Genomic DNA, 12,210 nt, shown 5'->3' with positions numbered 1-12,210 from the left:
TCAATTTTTGAATCGAGAATCGTACGAATTGAATCAGTTGAATCGAGAATCCTTTTTGAATTGAAATCGTGACCCTAAGAATCGGAATCGAATCGTATCGTGAGCCACCCAAAGATTCACATCCCTAGTATGGAGATGATATGGAAAATGTGTGTTTTTAGACTACATTTTCATTTACTTAGAGCTGGGCCCTTTTACTAATCTGTTAAAGAAGTAATTACTAATGTGTTGTTGAGTTTGTACTCACAAACAGACACAATACCCTACTTTCACGATGCTGGTGCCCAAGTTAATAAGAAAATATCACATGCAATATTATTACCTGACTTCAGGTCTGCTGGGCTGAAATGTCGCTTTCCTGATGTTCTATTTACAGTTTCTGGGGGTTTTCACCCCTCACAATTCTGAAGTAGTTCTGTGGCAGAAGTAGAGCCTCATCAATGCAGTTTTAAAGGTATACTCTGTGAGTCATCGCTTGGATACTTAAAGGTAAATCTAATGCAGTCTTATACCAGAGTCCAGCAATAAATCCCAGCCTCATGATAATGCACTTCAGCCACTAAAATGACCACATAATTAAATCAACACTTCTCTTCATCTGTGTGAATAAAAATGAACATCACTCTCAGTGGAGAGGTTGGATTTATTGAAAGGGACCAGTTTTACCACAGTGAAAATGGCTTCCAGCCACTGCTGTACGAGCTGGCAACCGAACATATATTTCTGCCTCCTTTTGGGAAGGTGCGCTCTGAGGTTTACTTCCTTCTTTCATTTCTGTGCAAATGCACACTCCCGAATAATATTATGACTGCAGCCTAATGATTCATTACACGTGAATGCAGCGTAGGGTAGTCGAACATGTCGGACAGCTAGTTACAGGTCACAGTTTCTGTGCAAGCTGTGACTGGTTTGGCAGAGAAGGAGGAAGGATCAGAGGCGAGGAGAGAGATTTATCAGCCTTCTTAGTAAATGAAAAAGGAAGTTGCTGTCCTTCAGCTTTTGTGACTGGAAGTGAGGCTTTTAATTCTCAGCTCCGGCCTCGTGAATGTGATGCGGCGGAGCAGCAGCGGCAGCGAGAGCAGCTTGCAATCCAGTGACATCCAGCGGGCTATAAAAGATCATATCAAATTTTAAACGGGACCAGGCGGTAAAATGTGTTTTATGGATGGTTGCTCTTTTGTTCAAATGCCCTAGAGCTGGAAAAAAAAGTTATGAATGTGAAACGAGAGAGGTTTATGAGGATAGCTTTACCGAGACGATCTTGGGAAATGTTTAAAAATTCAAACGCTCGAGTGATCGCAGAGCAAAGCTGTTAAAATACAGTCGTCTCCTTCCTTTTTTTTTTTTTTAAGGGGTCGTCTCATCGAGCGCTGCGTTGCTTTATTAGCTCGGGAATTAACACAGATTATAGGCCCTTGTTCTCAGGGGGGGGGGTCCGTGTAGGGCCATAATCTCCTGTAATTCCCCGTGTCCGTGATATGCTGCCGCAGATTATTTAATTAGACGCGCGGTTGATGGGAGCCCCCGTTTACAACTTCCAATTTGCCAGGGATGGAAAGACACCTGGGAGCCTCAAGGTGTACAAACGTTTTAAATGCCACGTTTTTGTGTGTAAATGACAGAGTGTTGCTGCTGGAACACAGGAACGGATGATTTCCAGGTGGCAGCAGGGAAAACCCTCACATGTTCATTTTAGTCTTATATTATTATTATATATGGGATTAGGAAACTGGTGTCAAAATTAGCAACAGTTCATTGTGCAATTATCAGACACCGTAATAGAAAACCCATTTAAATGGCACCCAAATTGGTTTGCTAATAAAACTTAATGCGTTGCATCGCTGTGCTCAGTCTGCACATTAACAGATTTCCTTCTTCTTTTTCTTTTTTTTTTTAAACTGAGGATCTTTTCCACTGTGACTCATTACTGCAGTTGTAAAACAAATTAGCATTTTGTGGAGCAGTAAAAGTCGAACGCTCTCTGATCGCCGCATAGACGAGCTGTTTTTAAGTGTTACAGTCGTACTCGGAGAAATAGATAAGTAAAGTGTTCTTCTTATCAGCAGCAGCCTCGTTAATCTGAAAGAAAACCATCCCTATTAGAGGAGTGATTACATTTTTCGGTTTACTTGTTAGGCGATCAGAAACTAATTCCACATAACACAAAACGTGTCGCTGCGAAGGCTTAAAGAGAGCTTTGTAGAGGTCGTAGAATGTTCTCTGGATTGATTAGATGTCCGCTCTGTGCAGATAAAACCGCATTGTTTGACCTCTTATCGACACGAAAGTGATGTTTCTGAAACCTGGAATTTTGTTTTTTTTTAAATGATCTGCAGAGTGAATACATCTAAAAGTGTTTGCCACCAAAAGTTACGAAAATAAAAACTCGCAATGTGGCGATTTGCATACGTGAGTTTTGTTTATCCTCCTGTCAAATCAGGATTTTCAGCTTCTTTTCTGACAGCAGAAACAGAAAAACATAGCGACCAAATTGTGGTTTTAATTTAAATGTATTAATTTTAAAATAGCACGGGGGATTGCAGAGGAGCGGATTAGAGTTGTGCCTGTTTTGCAGTTGTTGTATTTTTACATTTTGTTTTTTTTGTCAGAGTTATAGGTAACATAAGATTTAGATTTGTATTATTCTTGCCCACATGTCTGTACTAATGCTGCACTGGACCTTAAGTTTGAGCAGATTAACTGCATTATTGTGTAGTCGAGGCAAGTCAAACACAGACACAGCTGGGTGTGTGTGCCTGTGTGATTTGTAATTCTCTATCATATTTATTAAGACTGTTGATTATTAAATTACATTACTTGATCACTCAATTTACTGTAGTTATATTCAGTATACAAAGTTTTAAAGCCTTAAAAATGGTCAATACTGTACAAACAAGATGTATATTAACTATAAACAGATTAGTTTTTACTGCTCCACATATTAAATTACATTAAATTATAATTTCCTATATACACTACAGTTCAAAAGTTTGGGCACACTGAGAAATGTCCTTATTTTTGAAGGAAAAGCACTTTTTTTTCAATGAATATAACATTAAATGAATCAGAAATATACTCTAAACATTGTTAATGTGGTAAACGACTATTCTAGCTGCAAATGTCTGGTTTTTAATGGAATATGTACATAGGTGTATAGAGGCCCATTTCCAGTGTTCTAATGGTACATTGTGTTTGCTAATGCCGCTAGAAGGCTATTGGATGATTAGAAAACCCTTGAAAACCCTTGTGAAATGATGTTAGCACAGCTGAAAACAGCTTAGCTGGTTCTTTGACGAAAGGGCAAAATGATTATTTGGAATACAAATCACTATTTCTAATCTTGTCAATGCCCTTGACTATCTCATGATGAATAAAAGTGTGACTTTAAATAGAAAACACACACAAATTGTTATAGGTGACCCCAAACTTTTGAGTGCTACTATAACTATGATCCAGACTACAATATGTAGATTATTCGGAAATTGTAGACATGTTAGACAAATTAGACATGACTATAGGCTATACTTATAATTCGTGGAACCGTAACCGCCTGTCACCGTTTACAGAAACCGTCTGTGTGACTTGACAAAAGAGGTCCATATTCCAAATATTTATTCACAGTCGCGGGGGAGTGAAAGGAGAAGCAGACGCGCAACTGTATTTGGTCAGATTGAGCTGCTGTTGGCAGTAGCTACGACAGAATAGCTTCCATCTACGCTCATGCTGCTAAGACGAGGTAGAGGTAAACAAATCTCTTTGTGAACCCTGACATGCAACCTCACAGGGTGATTTGTAAAAGCGTTTTTCTAAAAGACGGCTGCAAGCTTGTTTTGGTTGTGGTGAAAGTCCATGCAAAAAGGGTCATTTTATTTTTCCCACAGAAGTCACTGTTGAACGGAGATTAAAGGTGACATAGAGTGGTCCTGTTGCACATAAATGTTAGTTATGGAGGTCTACTTACATATATTAACTTGTTTTTATGGTCAAAAACCTCCTAGTTGCTGTAAACGAGCCGATAGAAATCCTCTTTTCTGACGGTGTTTTTCTGCTGCGAGATTTCAGAGTGAACTTTCACCCCCAGAAGACAGAGTCTTGTGATTGGCCAGTACTATCCAGCACATCCGTTCTCAGAAGCGCAGCGCCCCCCTCTGGAACGGCGGATGCACTGCTCCTCATTATCAAAACATTGTTTTAACAGTGTTTAAAAATAGCTTCTTCACGACTCCCCGCCACAGTCCCTTTAATGACTTTAAACCGGAGTCAGACCCAGAGTCAGAAGACACTGTTGCTCGTGAAATACCTCCACAACGGACGTTATTCTTCTTCTGCGGTTCAATGTACGTAACCGGATGTGCCCGGACTAGTGCCCGGAGCAGGACGATCGGTTGTTCAGGAGAACCGCTGCTTACGTAACTATTACGGGATTTTCAGTGATCTCGTTGAGCCCCGAGATTACAATAAAACACAACGTTCTCAGCAATGGCTGAACTGTTTGTTTCGAACCGTCAGGGCTTCATAAACAAGGTAATGACGCAGATACACACCAAAAAATCAGCGATAATAGGAACTTCCGGTCTAGTTCCGCTTTAAAGCGTTCACAGGAATGCACTTTTCCCTCAGCCCCGTCATGAAAAAACGCCCAGCCTACATGCATGTGTGTTTGTTTTCTGCCGAGCCAGGTAGCTGCGTCTACATATAGCTGCTTAAAGAAGCGTGACTAATGACCCCGTTCTTTGCAAACATAGGGTTTACTTTATGTAGACGTGAAACATGCTGACATTGCTGAAATCTGACCTAGTTTAAAAATCTGAAACGGCAGATGTTTGTACTTGAAGTGACGGCAAAGACAAATTAACATCCGTTCTACACTTCGCTGTAAGGTGAACATTTTATAATTTAAAAGAAAGTTCAGCGAGTACTTTGTGATGAAACATGACAAACGGCTCCAGCTCTCTGGTTTTAGACATACATCCTCGAGCTGCAGCTGACCCTGGCCAATAGCTGAGGTCAGACACAAGGCTGAGAATCACTTATTATCACATTCATACCTGCTTGGCAGAAAATAAGCAATTTAGAGTCAACACTGCTTGATCTAACCTGCGTGGTGTTGGCCTGTGGGAGGAAAGTGGAAAAATATCAAGCAGCCCACACAGGCAGGCAGTGTGTGTGTGTAGGGGGTGGAAACACAATCTCTCCACACAGATATCATGCAGCAACTCCTCACACTGTGCTCCGAGGTGACGGTGCTAATCAATACACTGCTGCCCTTGAGGTTTTGGTTCGTGCAACCCACTGAATATCCATAAAAGTCATCTGTTCGTGAGAGAGAGGGGAAAAATAAGGTTGCAACACTTCATCCAGTGCAACTAAAACATCCACCGCCTCCGGTCTGCTTTCTTGGAAAAGCACCGCGTTCAAAACACATGAACACACCCTGAGTGGAGAGAGGGCGCTGTGAGGACAGCTTTGTTGAGGGTTGCCGAGTGATGGGTATGGGCCAGGAAATTAATCCGTTCTCTCTCTGGAAGCAATGGTTTGTCATGATTGTTGCCTTAGTGCAATATTTATATCTGTTTAAGAAATACAGTGCATACCAAAAACGAAGATGCCTTTACAGCTTCTCTGGTGGTCATTGCACACTTTTAATCCCAAAAATTTGGTCATTTTAATACTTATATTTGGAACTCTGGAAGCCCTATGAGTAGGCAAGGTGTGACAAAAGATGACTCAGTCATGTTTTTGTGGTCCGCCTCAGTCTAAGTACAGGAGATAAAACACGTGATGTTGACTTCTGCACTCATTGCTACATCGCAATGACACATTCCTGGAATTGTTGTCTCGCGGAGCTCCGATTTATACCTAAAAAAAAAAAAAAAACGCAAGAGTGCAGGCGAGGGAAATAGTATCCAGAAGAGCGGAAGTCGGCAAAGTGTTCTATTCTTGGCTGCACAGTGCAGCACAGAGTTCTACACAAACTTCCAGCCTCAGAGGATTTACGTGTCCACACGTGGATACATTTTATATATGACGGCGATAACGCTGGCTTCTCCAAACGCTAACTGCTGTTAGCTGCCGTTAGCCTCAGTGACGCTGACGTAGTTTCCTGTGTCTCATTTGCATATTTAAAGAGACAGGCACTCGAAACCGAGCGTTCTGAACAGGGCTGTTTTGGCAGGGTGATTGAACTGCTGTGGTGCTTCATCCTGAAGGGATTTTGACCAAAGCATGTCACAGACATGTTCATTAGGACACCAGGGAACTAGGAGACTTAAAGAATTAGGCTATAATATGTCTACTTTAAAGATAATCAAGCACTCTAATTGTACTTTGTGGCTTTCAAAACATGGCTGTTCATACTAATGATCCCTCTGCTGGGAAGTAATCAGTGACACATGGGAGCTGCTTGTGGTTTGTTTTGGATACTTTTAGAAGAGGCTTAAGAATCCTTTGTCATGTTAATAATATTCTCTCCCTTTGTGCAGTCCAGTCCCCGCCTGTTGACGTTAATGTACAGCCAAGATTCACGTCTTTGCTCTCCAGAGATGGAGATGGGAGGAAACTGGTTGCTGCAGTGAGAAAATTCACGATTATCCTATCGTACTAGAACTGCGAGCATTTGTACCAGCTGTCCGTCAAATGCATTTCTAATCTTCTCTGCGTTAGACGCCAGTTTTGCTCATCACTCACAATAACGCCGGAGCAAAACTTAAAAGCGATGCGCTAAGTAGCTTCTGTCAAAGCCGGTGAATGTGTGCTCTTATCACTGAACAATTCTCAGGCTCCCTGTTTGTTATTGATGACTCCTCCTGTGTAGATGATTAAACTTGCTCTGATGGCTTTTGAGACTTCAAGCTTCAGTCATCCACCCACTGCTTTACTGCGTCTACGCTGCAGCAGCACAAACTTTGTTCTCACTGCTTCCACAGGTTAACGTTTAGACTCCGTAGACCTTTGTCAGCTAATTCAAACATCGTAAATCTTTTTCATTTTAGGTATAAAAATATTAAAACTGACGTGCAGTGTTGTTTTATCCTTGACGACTCTATTCATTTGGCCGTGTGAGGTATTATATTTGCACACTTGGTGCTTTTTTTTTTCTCTCTCCTGTAAATGGAGCTGCAGCTTCTGCGCATTCATCATTTACATGACATGTCCTATATTCAGAGGACTGGAGCAGCAGGCCTTCAGGGGAGCGTTTCCTCTCATCTCTACTGCTTTTAACGAAGGTTTCCTGTTGAAGTCGCCCATGTGGGGTCATTTTTGATCTGAAGCTTGGCGCAGTGGAACGGTGTCATCTGTTAAGGAGCAGCTATGTTTGGTAATTTACAATGCTCAGCACTTTACTTTGAAGGGGACATATACCCTATTTTTCCAGCCTAGTTCCCTGGTGTCCTAATCAGGTCAAAATACCTTAAGGATGAAGCACCACAGCAGTTAAAACCCCACGCCAAAACAGCCCTGTTCAGAACACTCGATTTAGTAGTATCTCTTTAGGTCCACCTTAAAGGTCCACCTTAAAAAAACAGTGAATTGAAACTTAAGGGACAGGAAATGACATCAGCCACAGAGGCTAATGGGAGCTAACAGCAGTTAGCATTTGGAAAAGTGATAATTTGCAGGCTCTAGCAGACAAATTGCCGTCATATATAACATGTATCCACTGGACAGATAAATCCTCTGAGGCTGGAAGTTTGTGTAGAACTCTCTGCTGCACTGTGGAGCCAAGAATAGAACTTTTCGCGGACTTCAGGTTTTCGGATACCGCTGCCCTGGCCAGCACTCTCGCGTGTTTTACGGACAAAGCGGAGCTCAGCGAGACAACAATTCCAGGAATTTAGTGCATCGCGATATAGCAATGAGTGCGGAAGTCAACACGAGCGAGTCATCTTTTTTCCCAAATGTAAGGATTTAAATGATTAAAAAGTTGATTTTGCATAATATACTCCTTTTGATCTGTACAGAGTATTTAAGAGAACATGTATTTTAAAGTAATTCTCTTTAAAAGTTTTCACCACCAAGAGACCAGATGATACATAGGAATGTGTGTATCTATGACACCGGACTATTACTGTCAAACTCCTGTGAAGTCCATTCGTCATCCCCAGTAATAACCAAGGTCCTAGTGTCTGGTAATCTGTGATTTTGCAAGTTTTATTTTTTTAGTAGAACAACTGTCCTCCAGCTTTCTGAGTCAGCTCAGCTGGCCTCGTCCTGCTCTTGTGGCTTCTGAGCTGCAGCTTGAAGGGAGGCACTCTTCTCCCCGGAGAGGCTGTGGTTCTGTGCTGATGCTAGGGGGAAACAATGCTGTGGGATGTAAGGCACAGCTTGAGCTTCAGTTTGATGTCTTGGAACAAAATACACTGGACTTTTACAGCCTGAGACGGCAGTTTTGTTTCTCCGCTTTGTGTTTTTTTTTTTTCGTTTATTTTGTTCGCCTCACGGGAGCCAGGGATGGCAGCTATTACGGCAATACGTGTCATTAAAACATGTTTCCTGATTGACCTTGATACGTTTGAACTAAAAGTTTATCTTTGCTTTACGCACAGCTCAAATTAATCCGCTTGTCGTGGTATATCTAGCGATAACCTATGTGATTAAATGTAAGTTAATTTGCCTGCATTTTAATGGGCACTCGAAACAAAGTCTCAGAGATGATGAAATGTAGTGACATTCCTGCATCTTCAAAAACACAGAAGCTGTCATCACGGTTTGTTTGTGCTGTATCTAGTGCTGGATCACATGGGCAAAAAAATAATGTTAGTATTGTTTGAAAAAGATCCAAACTATTCAATATCAGAAATGACCACAATAGATGTTTGATAACGGAAGTTTATTGTGGTTTTTAAATTTGAAATTCATTGAATTATTGTGATATTTTTATAGAACCACCCTTACTTTTCCTGTACTAGCAGATTTCTTTTGGTTCCTTTCTGTTTGTTTTTATACCTCTGCTTGCTTTTGCAGTGTTTACATTTGGTTGAATCTAGTACTAACACTGTCAAGTGTTAAAGAGTCATCTTCCCTCTTGGCTTTTCAAAAATTCCCCTTGTATAAAAGTCAGTTTGGACCAAGTACAAACGAATATGTATGAAATACATGCAGGAACACGATTAATGTCCCTTTTCTAGTCTCTGGTGTTTGTCAAATCTGGAAATTACTATGTTCTCAAATTTCTTGTTTTGTCCACTAACCAAAATTATTCAGTTTTAATTATTTATTTATGTATGTGGAGCAAAGAAACAAAGAAAAATATTCACATTTGAGAAGCTAAAACAATCAGGAAATCCTGTTTTAATCATGAAAAAGGCTTCAAACGTAATCGATTAATCGTTTCGCCTCTAGTTGCTTCTTTTGTAATATCCAATATCTTGAGATCATGCTATTGTGTTGTGACGCTGTGTACCCGAGTGTAATTACAGTTAAAGTGTCGGCCACATATTTCCAAAACCGGTCCGTGCTAAATTACGACAAGCCCATAAAGCTAACCGGCTGACTGCGACGGCCGCAGAGAGTTCACTGCTGTGTAATTGGCTGACGTCCTATTTACTCAACCTGTCGACTTCTACAGAATTTACACCCTCGGCTCAGCCCTGTGACGACTCTGCCAATCTGTCTTTTTAGAAAACCACTCGCAGTAACATTTGAGTTACTGCAGTACATTTTCGTTTGAGTCATCTGTCCAATGATACGCAGATGAGACTCTCCTTATACTGCAATCAGAACTCAATTATGATGAATGCATTACTCCTGCATTTGACGCATCTTCCAGTAAGTGTTTGTGCTCTTGCTGCTGTCAGTGGAAGCTACTTATATCTTGTGTGTGTGTGTGTTTGTGTGAGGAAGCTTTTTAGTATTCATGCTGCAACATTGCTGCATGTTCTCTTGTTCACTTCCTCACCTGTGCTGGCAGTTTGAAACCAGTCATGCTCTTTACATCCAGAGCCAGCTGCAGAATATAATCCAGCAAGTGGTCGTCGGTCGTTTATTTATTTATTTATTTATTGTTGTATTCCATTATTCACTTGCGTGTATAAATCATCCCACCAAAGAATACTAACATGACATGAGAGGATGTAGAAGGGGGAAGGAAATCGCCAGCAGGATGAAATGAGTTTTAGATTTATAATCCCTCAGGCGTGTGACCCCGTGTGATTTCCTGCAACTTTACGACCTGTGGAAATGTCGTGTCAGACATGTGATGGACACGAGAGACACATCTCCACACGTAGACTAGCACTTACCATGAGGTAATGCAAAGATTTTCCCTTGAAGCCCAAATTTTCCAGTCATTACGGGGGAAAATCTCCCTCTGTAGGATGTTCAAAGGGCAGGTTTTTTGCTTCAGGGGAGATTATAGAGGATTATGTAATTACATGTTATGTAGGAGGTTCAGGGATTTTCAGTAAATAAAGGTTCATTTTTTGCTCTGTTTTAAATTCAGTACATCGTGTTTTCTTATTATTTCTGTTACAAATGCTAGTGCAAAGGATGATGACATTGAATTTATTTCAGTTACACTCATTCTATGTATGTTTTGTTTCATTTTGGGCACACGACGTCGCTTCACATCGACACCCTCGCCGTTCTCTGACCAGTCGGTCAGAAAAATGTGAGACTAGAGGAGCGGGGGGGGGGGGGGGGGACATGTTTTTTTTATGCCACTCTGCCACTGTTGATCTATCTCAGTGTGTGGGAGTGGCCTTTGACCTGCTGCAGACAAGCATCCAGCAGTGATGAGGTATAGAGCGCCTGCTGAGGCTGCTGCTGCTGCCGCCACCGCCGCCGCACTCACTGTCATTAACATGGAGAGTCATGCTCCTCCTCTGCACCAGCCATTGTTTTCCTGTCTCTGTCCTCGACGAGAAACATGCTTCATCTTCCAACAGCCAACCGAACCGAACCGAACCGAACCACTGCTCCTTCGTTTCTGTTTGAGCCATTGTTGTGTGATTTGTAAGGATTTTTTTCTAATGCATCACAAACCGATGCATGCAGACTTATTTTCTCCCTACAATAACCTTTTTCCCCTCCTGTTTACTGTACTGTAATGTGTTTTTCCTGTCAGTAGAGATTTATTCTGGCGTTCATTTCATTCTAGTTGCTGAGTAATGGTCATTTTATTAACCCCACTGAGCCTTACGGATGAATTTGCATGTAATGTATTGTTGTAGTGCCGCAGGAGAAAAGTGACATTGTGTGGGTCGCAGAAAAGGTGACGCATATGAGCAAAGGGACCGCGAGTCTCATAACTGCTCTTATTTATAATCTACTCTTATTGGCCACTTTGCAACATGAAAACATAGTAAATTACATAGTAAAGAGATTAAAAGAGACCTTGGTATTGAAATCTCTCTCAGTTCAGGTCAGCAATTTAATGGATTGCCTTGAAATTAAATCTCAAGCATTCGTTATCCTCGATGATCCTCTAACCTTTTCCCCCTGGATGACACTCGTCTGTGTGTATTTAAATATATATTATATATTTTTTTAAATGTGTATGTGTGGGTGTTCATGTCCGTCTCATGATGCCACAAAGGAAACTAAATTTAATCTTCTAACTATCAACTAAAGGTCTTAATTTTAGTCTACTAATGTCAGTCTACTCTCATAGATTACGCTACTGTTCAAAAGTTTGGGGTCACTTGGAAATGTCCTTATTTTTGAAGGAAAAGCACTTTTTTCCGATGAATATAACATTAAATGAATCATAAATACACTCTATACATTGTTAATGTGGTAAACGACTATTCTAGCCGCAAACATTTGGTTTTTAATGGAATATGTACATAGGTGTATAGAGGCCCATTTCCAGTGTTCTAATGGTACATTGTGTTTGCTAATGCCGTTAGAAGACTATTGGATGATTAGAAAACCCTTGAAAACCCTTGTGCAATGATGTTAGCACAGCTGAAAACAGTTTTGCTGGTTCTTTGACGAAAGGGCAAAAATGATTATTTTGAATAACAATCATTATTTCTAATCTTGTCATTGTCTTGACTATATTTTCTATTCATTGTGCAACTATTTTGATGGAAAACACAACAAAGGTGACCCCCAAACTTTTCTGAGGAGGAAATGTAATGAGTCGACCACGACTGTCATTTGTGTTTTCTGCAAAGATGGATGAATTGGTGATTGTTAAACATCAGTTTAATACGAGCTACTCCATTTTGAGCACGTGCGGCACTAATGTTTAGCGTTGAAAACGGA

The 12,210-nt window shown here is 40.9% G+C and overlaps 1 protein-coding gene across 1 annotated transcript in view; it reads left to right on the top strand.

The window, feature by feature from the left end:
- The window catches only part of trim62.1 (tripartite motif containing 62, tandem duplicate 1), a gene marked incomplete at both ends in the record, with an annotated part of 28,313 nt that overhangs the window by 6,494 nt on the left and 9,609 nt on the right, over positions 1-12,210 (top strand). The window lies entirely within an intron of this gene.

Source organism: Microchirus variegatus (assembly GCF_963457635.1).
Source record: "Microchirus variegatus genome assembly, chromosome: 7".
Taxonomy (NCBI): Eukaryota; Metazoa; Chordata; class Actinopteri; order Pleuronectiformes; family Soleidae; genus Microchirus; species Microchirus variegatus.
This window is presented reverse-complemented; position numbering and strand designations above follow the sequence as displayed.